Source organism: Puntigrus tetrazona, chromosome 16, assembly GCF_018831695.1.
Source record: "Puntigrus tetrazona isolate hp1 chromosome 16, ASM1883169v1, whole genome shotgun sequence".
Classification (NCBI taxonomy): domain Eukaryota; kingdom Metazoa; phylum Chordata; class Actinopteri; order Cypriniformes; family Cyprinidae; genus Puntigrus; species Puntigrus tetrazona.
In genome coordinates this window covers 27805499-27817998 of record NC_056714.1, presented here as the reverse complement: position 1 = coordinate 27817998, position 12500 = coordinate 27805499, and the positions used below count along the sequence as shown (strand labels likewise).

The following is a 12500-nucleotide window of genomic DNA, read 5'->3' as shown; positions in this document are numbered from 1 at the left end:
AAAAAAAAAAAAAACATTTGGTTCGATTGAATGGATCAGCTGGATACAGATAGACATCTTTTTTTTTTATTGATAAGTAAATGTTTTTGAACAAATGGAAGAATTAATCATTCACCAAAATGATGCCATCATAAAAATTTTAATTGCTTAACTGGTTATAATGGGACTTGACTTTTTTTTTTTTTTTTTATGGAAACTGTACTGGACCCTGTTGTTCTCTGATAGTAGTTGGTCATCTTCTACTGATATACTAATGGAATATGTCCCAAAATACTAGTTTCAATTATTAAAAATTTATGGTTTGTGATGTTTGTTATAGTATTTTGAAGTGGAAATGAAGTGGAAATAATTTACAGTTCTATTGTAATCTACAGTTCTCTTTTTTCTTTGTTTCCTTTGTTTTGAACAAATTGGCTTATTGCATGATTCTGTGACTCCTTCATATATACAATTGCTTGTTTATCTATAAAGCCCTCAAAGCCTTTTAATGGATTCAAATGGGTGATAGTCGTTACACTTATAACGTGTGTATATTCGTAATAAAACTTGGGTGAATTAAATCCTCCGTAGCGACTCAATTTTGTACGATAAATATCAATATTTCAAACTTAACAAGCACTTTTCTCTCACGTCCGCTGTCTGTGAAAAGCGGAAGCAGTCCCGGCGGACGTATGCGTCGCGCGTGCGCCTCTGGGAAATGTAGTTTCAAAGAAAACAACGTTTCCTTACTTTAGCAAAGGAAAGCCAGTCTTTGCGAAAAAAAATTCTTTACAAATCCTTGGTCTGTGCTTCTAATTCATGACCGACGTTTTGTTTTGTTCTCTCTCAGTGTTCACTAATCTCTAATCACGCGAATCCTACGTCTTAAATCATCCGTTGGGACTGCTTCCGGTTTTCACAGGCAGCAGACGTGAGAAAAAAGTGCTCATTAAGTTTAAAATGTTGATATTTATCGTACAAAAACGCCCCAAATTACGAACGCGGAAGTGGTTCTCACCCGTTTAAACCCACTCAAAGGTTTGGAGGTGTCTGGACGGTTTTTATTATAACTCTGATTGGATTCGTCTGAAAGAAAGAAGTCAAATACGCACAGGATGCTTCAAAGAGGAGTAAAAGACAGGATAAGTTTCATTTTGGGCGAACTATCCCTTTAACTTGAATAGCAAAAGATCTTGCGTCACTTTATAGACTATAACTAAACTAAACTAACTTTATTGTAAGACTCAGGACTGTCTTTTTTTTTAAATATCCTTCCTGTATTTCATGTAAATTATTCTCATAAAAAATTATGTTTCATTTTACAGAGTGCTGGATGTTAGTTTGCAGCTCTGGGATCAAGACATTTACAACTTTATCAAGCCAAAAAAAACACATCAACACAAAACCTCCCTGTGTCTTCTCAAGCAATGTGAGTATTTGAGCAGATGACTTCAGTCAGATGCTGTCTGTCTGTTATAGCTCCCTCTGGCTGCTGCTTAGTATTTCCTTGTTCGTGCTGAGAGTCACATCCTCTTTCTGTCATTTTCAAATTTTAACAAACAACTCCTAAAAAAAATCTGCACATTGGCTTTTGCCTGACTAACGCTATTTAGTTGCCTGTGAGGAATATTTCTATTCTTACCTCTTCAGTTTGCTACCTCCCTTGACTGCGCTTCTTCCCAGCAGCCACTGCAGGACGGGCAGTTTCATCTGAGCTCACTGTGGAGGGGTGAACACATGGGATATACCATTATATTACAGGGTCCTGGTAAATGAAACAGATTTTCTCATTCATTGACCTTCAAACTGTCTTGATGCAATTAATCTGTTTATTAATGTCATGAAAATCTATCTATCTATCTATCTATCTATCTATCTATCTATCTATCTATCTATCTATCTATCTATCTATCTATCTATCTATCTATCTATCTGTCCATCCATCCGTCTATCCATTCACCATTCATCTTATACATTAAGTGTATAATATGCTCCAGATGTCATGTGATCATTCACACTATGAAGGGATGTATATTTTCTCTAGATGTTACAGTGGAAATTTTTGATTTCTCTAAAGGTAGATAAATGCCAGATGTACGTAGCCTTCCTAAAACTTATAGTTCCTGTTCTCCTATTTGTTCACCAAAGCACAGACATGATGAGGAAGTAGTTGTCAGCACTATGTCACAGACTGCATAGTCGGAGTACAGAGAGACGTCTTCTTTTTTCGATTATTTTGATGGACAACGCTGCATAAGTGCAGTTTGTCAAGTGGGACTCTAGATTCTCTGCTGTTATTGTTGGAAAAATTATTCTCTCCAGATTGAATGAGGTTACAGTACTCGTAAAAAATGGATTAAAGTGAATGTAAATGGCGTTTCAAATTGGAGACGCTGCAGTCGGATTACAGTAAAGACACAGACGACAGTTGAAAAAGTAAGAGACTAAACTTTTTTTTAGATTTTATTCTTAGCTGGTTTCAATGCAGAACGTCTCATTTTCATTCAGTTTAAGTTGAAGTACAAAATGAACTAAAAGTAATAAATAAAACATGCTATATAAAATAAATACTATCATTGTTTTAAAACCAATTGACAGTATGATAAAATTACTAAATTACTAAAAACAAAAATGTAATAACACAAAATATAAAACTAAAATCTAATCCTAAATATAAAACTACTCTCTAAAAGATTCTTAAAATAGTGCTCAATGTACTGTATTAATATATTAATATGGAGAAATTTTGTGTGTGTGTGTTTTTATATATATATATATATATATATATATATATACATATATACATATATACATATACATATATATATATATATATATTTTTATTTTTATATATATATATATATATATATATATATATATATATATATATATATATATATATATATATACAGGTGTTTTACTTGTATTTTGAATTTTACACTACTAATCAAAATTGTTCATCAAAATGTCTGTAATAGAGTAACAGAATATATCCTGGCATAAAATGATATTCAATATATGGGTTATATGTGTGTAATACCTTAATTTTCTAAACTAGTGGCTGTAGGAAATGACCTTTAGAAAGTCATTTCTGTTAGATTTCTAAGATCAGAAACTGTGATAGAGTATGCTTTAGTATGGTCTGGTGGTTTATGTGTGCCTGTAGCCACAAGATGTCACTTCAGCTCATAATTAATGGTGTGCTCTTAGTAAATACTTTCGATGATAAGCATGATTTCCGATATACTGTATGTGATGAGGACCAGAGGGGTCAGTGAAAATCAGGCTGTCCTGGTTTGCCCCTTTAACTTAAACAAAAAGTTAAAAAAGCTGGTTTTGTGGTTAATTTGTTTCATAATTAACATGGCAGATTGGGTTTCCTTTTGATATGCACTTGACCGACACGGCAGATTTCAAGTTTTTTCTTGGCTTTGTATTTTCGAAACAGATGTTTAATATAAAGTTCACTGCTGTGTCTTTTAGATCACATAACCAGCCTGCAACTGAGTTTTGCAATTTGACTTCAATAATAAAAGTAATAGTACTAATAATGATTTTTTTTATATAGCACTTTGCCAGCTGTTTTTGTGCTTTAGTACTGTTGTATTACTAGATCTGTCTAATAACGGTCTTCAGGCAACCTGCCGCTCTGCACATTAAGTCCGTTCTTTAGACTCAAGAGATCAATACACGTCTAGATCACAGGAAGCAGGCAAATGTTCAGTGGCTTGTTGGAGGCTCTATATGGATTGCAGTCCATTTCACCTAAGCGAGTTTTTTGATGCTCTTAAAAACAACGGATGAAACCTCAATCCCCAAACCCTTCACCCCAAGACCGATTAACAGAGAGCAGCACTCTCCAGTCTTTGTGCTGTGAAGCCGCTTGTGTTTTATGTTTTGAGCAGGTTTTATTCAGTTTCTCATGTGACTTTGGTTCTAGACCAGAATTATAATCGCAAACTAAACTATAAAAACTGTTTGTGCTAATTGAAATAAAGCGGATATAAAAATAAATATCAGATGAATTACTGTAAATAAATTAAAATAAAAAATGCTGCATTATAAAGAAGCATTATAATAAGAATTAAATAAAATAGAAGTAAATAAAATTATGAAAAAATAACTCATATAAAAGTGACATAAAATAAATTAAACCTGTAAATAATGATATTAAAGAAAAAAAAAAAAACAAATCAAAATGACAACATAAAATATAAAAAGTACTATAAAATATAATAAATACAAATACTATGTACACAGTTATAAAGAATTAGTCCAAAAAATTCAAAATCTGTCATATATATAATAACATTTTAAAAATCTTTCTTTCTCTCTCTCTCTCTCTCTCTCTCTCTCTCTCTATATATATATATATATATATATATATATATATATATATATATATATATATATATATACATACATGTGTGTATATATATGTGTGTGTGTGTGTGTGTGTGTGTGTGTGTGTGTGTGTGTGTGTGTGTATATCTCTTTCGAATTTGGCTGTAAATAAATTCTACATCTTTTTAATTATATTTTTCAATTTACTAAAATGTATAGATATTGTTCTTGTATTTTGAGCACAATGATTATGTCAATTTGAATATACAAGAATCAGAAAACTGTTGACATTGGTAATATCCAGACTTAGTCTGCCTTATTCTTTGATTGCATAAGAAAAACATTTAGCCCAACAGAGTTATCTGAAACATAAGTCTAGCGAAACACACAAAGGAATATTTTTGGAATTTTGTGTGAAAAGCAAAAGCCTGCTGTCAACACAGTATTACTGCTGGTGATGCATGTGCACAAATACTGTTGACCTTCAGAAAAGTCAGAGAAGAGAGAAACACGGAGAACAGCATTACACTGCGAGACTCACACACAGTGTGTGAAATGAGAGCGAGTGCAGATGGAGCCAAAACAAGATCAATATACCGATTAGAACTGTAATACGCTAATGGTTTAGTGAACGAGTGGACAGAAATAAACCCATGAGCATAATTAGAGTGTCATTTACCTCCCGCTCCCAAAGACCGAAACTGACACTTTATTTTCTTTAAATCAACTTCCATTTATTAAAATGACATTTTCATGCATCCCCAACAAATATGACTTAAACTTAGCCTGCTGACATAACTAAACATTTAATAATCATTTAATACTAGAATAATAATAGCAATTGCTTCATGCAAAATACAACGTTGCTGCATTCCTAACAGAAAATGGGGAAAAAAACGAACAATGTGGCATTAAATTCTTTATGATTGAATGAATTGTACATAATTTCAATTTAAATGTGCTGCATGTAAAATTTCAACTCTATTAAAGCCTAAAAATAGCAGAATGTGTTTGCAGATATTTAGGAAACATGCTAAGTTAAAATACTTATTCTTATTACTGTTATTCTTCTCTGTTTTGGTTTGTGTAACCCGCCCACTGTCAGTTTAACCCAATCGTTTTTTTGCATCCCGGGTTGCCTGTTGTTGGAAAACAGAACGTATTTCATTTCAGTCGTGGAAGCTGGCAAACAAAGGGCTCTGAGCGGGAATCTGGCAACCCGCGTGTGCGTCAAATCCAGATGAATAAAAGTAGATTTTTTTTCTTCCGTTTTATTTTCCGATAACTTTAATAACCCTGGTGTGCACAGTTTCGCCAAACATATTTCAGTTTCTCTGCACTGTGTTTGAGGGGCATGGCCATGGTCTCATGAATATTTAATTATGGTGTCCATGGCAAGATATTGACTACCATTAATAGTTGTTGCTGATCATGAATGATGGTTATAGGTTTGTTTACAGTTCTGTTTTGAGTTATGTTATGCTGGTTTATTTCAGCTCATCATGATTGAGATGTCATGCTAAAATTGTTTTAGGAATACCGATTGCGAGATGGTCTTTGGTTTGCACAAAAGTTTATTTGCAGAATCATACAAGATTAATAGCAAGGTATTTTGCAAAGGCTTTATGAGCACAGTCAGACACATCAGACGGATGAATCCAGTGTGGAGGCTGAGGGTGAGCTGGTGTGTGTCACAGTACAAATGTTTTAATGCTTTTTATCAGATCAGGCCACTTAAGGCCAGGAAGCCGGTCGATGGTCCACTCTGACCAAAAGGTAATGTCATTAGCTCAGGCCGTGATTGGCAGATGCAGCCAGAGCGAGGTATCCTGGGACTGATCCACCGCCTCGGCACTACTGTAATGCTGAGATTCATAAAATCTTTCATTTATATATTAAATATTGATATTGACTGATGCCCTTTCCTGGAGATGGTTGCGGTTTCGTTTGCCTTTATTTAAAATTTTAGAAGGATCAACCCTTTTTCAGAGATGGAAGCCACATGGATCAATACAGCTCCAACCAGGACAGAAGCCTCAACCGCTAATGAATACAGGCTGAGCCGTACATGCATTTCCATTTAGACTCTGAAAATGGAGCATACAACTTAAAATATTCCAGGATGAACATGAAATGGCTGGCCACCTTCATAAACAAAAAACAAATAAATAAATGATGCATGAAAGAAAGTGATTAATGAATTATTCATCTTTTTCGCTTCAGATATTATAGATATAGAAAGATATTTAAAAAAATAAGATACTTGAAAACTTTGTGTTTTTCAGAATGGCGTTTTTGAAAGGGGATTGATTCTGTGACATCTATGGATGTTTTTAGGCATAAAAATGCCTTTTTTAAAACTATTACCTGTAAAAAGCTGCAATTTCTATGACTTTATAAAAGGTACTTTGATTATTTGGTTTTGTCCTAAATCAAAAAACGTACTGACATATAAACAGAACAGTCATATTGGATTATGTGTGTAGGGGTTAAAGGTCATCACCCATGGTGGTGTGGTTGTAAGGTCATAACTTGAATGGCTTTTAATGATCTTGCACCCTAAGATCAGTTGGGCCTCCAATAATAGCAGTGGCTATTTACACTAACTCCACCCACCAACGTGTGATTGGGATAGTCATGATTGTAAAAGACGGCCATGTGATATAACTCCAATTGCGCAGATGGTAAAATATATGTGTGTGGTCTTGTTTTTGATGAGATCGACCTGGGTTAAATTGTTTTTCTCCCTTTTTGCATTTCAAATCACAACAGAAAAGCACTTATTTTCAATAAAAAAAAGAGGGAATAATCAAAAAGTTAAAAATTAACTATTGGGTAGGGTTAGGGTGTAGGGAGGGCTTTATTGTCCCAATAAGGGTGTTAACCGTGGAATTTATTTAATAATTTGAATTAAAATGAACATTTACACTCGAGATGCATTCTGTTTTATAATGCACTTCAACTATAAGTAGCAGAAATAGCAGAAAATGCTTTTTGCACTTAGTGTAAATAGCATAGCACTAAATAGTGCAAATAGCCCCTGCCTTTTTAATATTACTTGGATTTTATTTCAAACAATATGCATTAAAATCTCATTAACTCACACAGAATGGAATACAAAAATGCAGTGGAAATGGATCGTCCCTCCTGACTGTTAAATGATGGATTGTTCCTTCACTCCGCACCTCAGTGATTTTAATGACTGGATCCGGAGAGCTGATCACAGCACTTCAGAGCTCTTCAGCTTCATATTAACAAAGTGAGACGTTACTCACCATGTTTCTGCAGCCCATGGCCGGAAAATGCTGACTTGTGTACTAAAAGAATCATTTAATTAAATGTGGCTTTGGAGTGGTATATCATGGCAATGGGTGTCAGATATTGAAACTATTTCTTGCAAACGTTTGGTCCTCTTTTTACTTTTACTGAAAGCTCAGTTTGTGTGGACCGCTGAGACAAGACAAAAAGACTGAGATGTGTTCATTGCCTTTTTTCATGGTTGGTGGGGCATTTTTATTCTGTCGGCACTATGTAGGTCATTCACTCACAAAGGCCAAATTGCCAGTCCTGGCACAAGTCTAATACAGTGTACTTGGTCCAAAACACATTTTTCCTACTTTCAACCATTGCACAGAATGTTTTATACATGATATATTTAAAGCGGTAGTTTTCAACCTTTTCGTCAAGGCCACACCGTTGTCCACAACAACATTAGAAAGCCCCTAAACCTTTCCGTTTTTCTTTGGAGAAAGATTGAACAAAAAAATAAATACAAATAAATAAATAAATTTTACTTGTATATTTTATGCCATTTTAAATTAATTAAGTTACAATATTTATGCCAATTTTCATTGGTTTTAAAGGTATAAAAACTATCATTTTAAAATATTTTAATATATATAATGTATATTGTTTAGGTCCCCCAGTGGGCCCTGGATCCCTAGTTAAGAATTCTTGGTTTCTTAAAGCATGATTTTAGACAGTTACATTAAACTTTGTAACATAAAATAATATTAGATGGATATAATTGCTCATACAAGTGCATACACAGAGGAGCTGGTTATTAAACTGGTTAGTCAGATCACTTTGGTTTTAGTTTAAAACAATGAAAAGAAAAAGGACAATAAATGCAGTTTTTGTTAGAGACAATAAGCTGAATAAATACTGTATTTTAAGACATAAGTCGTGGATGCAATAAAATGCAGTTATAGTAGATTTTTATCAGGATCTACTCTGAATGCACACAGAGATTCACGTTCTTATGTTTCTCCCAGTAGTGACATTCTTCAGGAAAACTCGACAGAGCAAAGCTGTCCTTGTGGCGACTGACGGCGTGAACCAGAAACCCAGCTAACTGCTTCTCCAGAAGCTCCACGACAGCTTTGGGGTCTCCTTTCCTCGCAGGGCCTTCCATCATCTGCTTCACGCCTCGTCGGACACGGGCTGAGGGTCGCTGCTGAAGGAGACCACCAGGTTGGTGTCATTTCCTTGAGATACTTCAAAGTAATTCTGTCCGCCACACACTGAAAGTTTTGTCCGGCTCTTAAGTTGCTAATTTTGCCCAAGTTGCTAATGACTCTGATGGACCAGCTCACCCAGTCGTACTTCTTCACCAGGAAGTCCAGCAGTTCTCTGGCCGTTTCCTGAAGGTTCTCATCTTCTTTCTCCTTCACAAGCCTCTTGATGTCCAGTTCAGCTTGCTCTGGAAACGAATCAACGCATCTTTCTATCATTTCCTTCATTTTCGTCTCAATTTCTTGGATCTTCGTGCCCCACTCTTGAATCTTCTCCTGCTCTGATTCCTCACCCTGAGTAAGGAAACAGTATCCCAGCAGAGCGATGATTCCCAAGCAGAGCAGCTCCTTCAGTCTGACGCAGAAATCTTCCAGGACTCTTCTGCTTTTGGCCTCGTATTGCTCCACAACATCCAGGATCGGTTCTCCAAATGTGCTGTTCCCCATCAAAGCATTGTAAAGCATGTAAAGGTTTTTCTCTCCTCCTGTTTTGGGAAAATGCTGCAAGAACATGCGCCTTCTAACCTCTTTGTACTCAGGTTTAGCCTCCAGAATGTCTATGTATTTTCTAAACTGGTTGCATATGTTTTCTTCCACAGAGAAGAACTGAGAATCCACACTGCCCTTTTTAATTTCACAGTTGATGTCTTCAATTTGAGATGAGAGGACGTCTAATTTGCTCCTCACTACTAGAAACTGGTCTTTGACGTATGTGACCTCTTTGCTCTCCACGTTGTCCAAGACCAGTCTCAAAACTGGAGCAGAAGCTTCAAAAAGAGGACATAGTCCCCCGACAGCGCTGGCCAGCACCTCGGCTCCTCTCTCAAACATCTCCATTACTGCTTCAATGGCCTCCTTCTTCTGGGCTACAACCCGCTCTAGTGGACTGGACATTTCTGAAAATAAACAAACAAACAAACAAAAAAAACTTAAGTTTCTGGCACTATTAAAATAAGATAAAAATTCTCTTTGCACAACTGGTCTGTTTTAATTCTAGTTGCATAATGTAAAATAAATATTGCAAATGCAGTTTAATTACTCAGAGATTGTTCCTTCATAAGATCAGAATACTCTTCGCTTAAAAAATTAAAGGTCTCCATTTTTGCTTCATTTTCTTATTGTTGGGACAAAAACTTAAGTGCGCTTATAATTCTGAAAATGTTTTGATGTAAGTATATTTGTATGAACGATTATATGTTTTCATCACAGCCAAAGGCATTAAGCATGCATGAAACTCATCGCGTTGCTAATTTTACGCGATGGCCAACTGTGCCATCAGCATTTTCTTCCATTTTAAATCTGCACGTTAATGTTCATGAGAAAAAAAATCCACGTTAAACCAAGTCCGGGCACATTGCAAACCTCTAAATAATCACATTCAGAGCACACTTAAAACGACTTGAGCTTAAAATTGTATCACGTAGATACGGCACCACTGTGTGTGCCATCTTCTGTTCCGTAAAGGACACACCTCGAAAAGCGTTTTAACGCGCAGTCTCCCTCACAAGTATCCCACATGCGCATCACAGCAATTTACCCAGCAGAAAATATTGCAAACAGGTTTCTCACGTCTGGCAGGTTGAAGAGCTGCTGTCCGAAATTCGGGTTTCCCTCAGGTATCGGCTCAAGGAGGATATTTGTGACGATCTGACTGAGCGTGAAATGAAAGGAGAGGCGGTGTGCGCGCGCGACAGCCAGGGAGTTGCGCGCGCTGAGAATGCGTTAGGATGATTTTGGGTTGGAAAGCACTTGGCAACAGCCGGATAGATGTCTTGTTTAGACGTGCTTGGCTGTACCTTATGCCTTATTTGTAAAACGACAACACGTAGAAGTGCTTTGAACTGCTTTAGAGAGAAGTAGCGCGTAATGTTTGTTCGTCAAGAAGAATATTGCGCGCAATGCGCAACATGGAGCAGCGCCGATGGATCGCAAGAAACATGCGCAGATATTTTCCACATAGTGATGGCAGGTATTTTAACACACCACTGCTGTATCTGAAGTGCTTAACGAGTTTTATATTGCAGCATGTTGTCATATAAAAATAATATATGCCACCTTAAATCCTATTCGTAGCTATTCTGTGCTTCTCGTTCTCTTCTCTGAGCGCGTGCTGATGAAGGAGAGTGCAGATGCATATATTGTGAAATAATAGCTTAGGAAAAACAAAGTCACATGCGTCACTGTATTTAAGCCTACATACAAATCAAGTGGTGGTTATACATTTATTTTCAATAGCTTATTTGTAGATTGTCAGAAAATGAGTCAGGTGTGACCTTGTGTGTAAATGCGTCAGAGACGGCTGACACGGCTGAACATGATGACTTATTCCCGAGAGACCCGACAGAGAACGCGTTTGCATTTTAATGTTTTTCAGCCTCTACTGTATGGTCTGTAAGAAACGTCTACTTGAACTCTTCAGTAGGCCCATTAGATTACGTCATATTCTGATTCTTGTGTTTGGGGGCATGTTTTCATATTTTAAATAGCATGTTTTCATATTTTAGCTACTGCGTTTTGAGTCTGAAGTTTAAAATAAACTGTTTTCCCACGATCAGATAAACCCTCTAATATTAGTGCATTGTGTATCACGCAAATTCCATTATTACAATAAAACCAAAGCGCCTACGTTCAGTTTAATTGAAATATTTTTTTCTATCTATCTATCTATCTATCTATCTATCTATCTATCTATCTATCTATCTATCTATCTATCTATCTATCTATCTGCACTTTGTCTTTTCCTAAATGAAAACTAAAGCATTGCAATTTTGTTTTTGTGGATCACAACTTCTCCGGAAAAGCTTTAACATATTTATTGTTCTTTCAGAATCGAGTCCGTATGATTCTCCGACTCGAGTCTTCGCAGACGTTTCTGGCCGATGTCGTGAAATGTCGCAGAACAAGACTCAAGATCCGTCTTCTGCGATGTTACGAGGGGTAAAGTAAAACTCATTACCGTTTGTGTTCTCTTAAATCAAATGTAAATGTTTTGCACGACAGGAAAACGAAGCTAAAGAAGCCTAGAAATTTCCCCAGTACTACTTAAGTTTGACCTTGAATATTTTTGGAGGAAAATGTATTGTTTGTGCGAGAGATCGTCGCTTTGCACGAGGTCCAGCTAGCCCCTGCTGGTAGATGCTGTAACGACACCATTAATTAACTTATTTAACGACATGTTTGTAAGAAACGTCTTTCTGGAAAAGGCAGAAACTTAACAAAGCACTTGTGAAAATTAGGCTAGCCTTTTTCGTACAGTGTATGCCATTGCAAAACTATCCCTCGCAGGCTCATTTTAGCGTCTAACCTGCTTAAATTCTGTTGTGTAGGCAAAATAATTAATTATAACCTAAACATTTTTTTCTAGCAACACAATTTTTATATAGCACAGTGGTAGATGTTGCACCAGAGTCTATTTCAAACGTTTCAGAAGTCTGAAATTAACTCATAGCATTTTATTTTCACTTATTTTCATTTGAATGTATTAAAATGAATTTCCTTTTAACTTCCTTGCGCTGGTAGTCATAGTTTTGGAGTTTACGTGTAACTGGTAAGAAATGCACTGCGCCTTTAAACTTTATACTCGTTACACATAGCCTACTTATATAAATATAGCCCAATCCACATAGGCTGTATACAAAATTAATGAAATACATTGCAAAATGA

At 35.9% G+C, this 12500-nt stretch overlaps 1 pseudogene; it reads right to left on the bottom strand.

Moving 5' to 3' along the window:
• Positions 1 to 7800: 7800 nt before the first annotated feature.
• Positions 7801 to 10800, bottom strand: LOC122360172 (annotated as a pseudogene).
• Positions 10801 to 12500: the final 1700 nt, after the last annotated feature.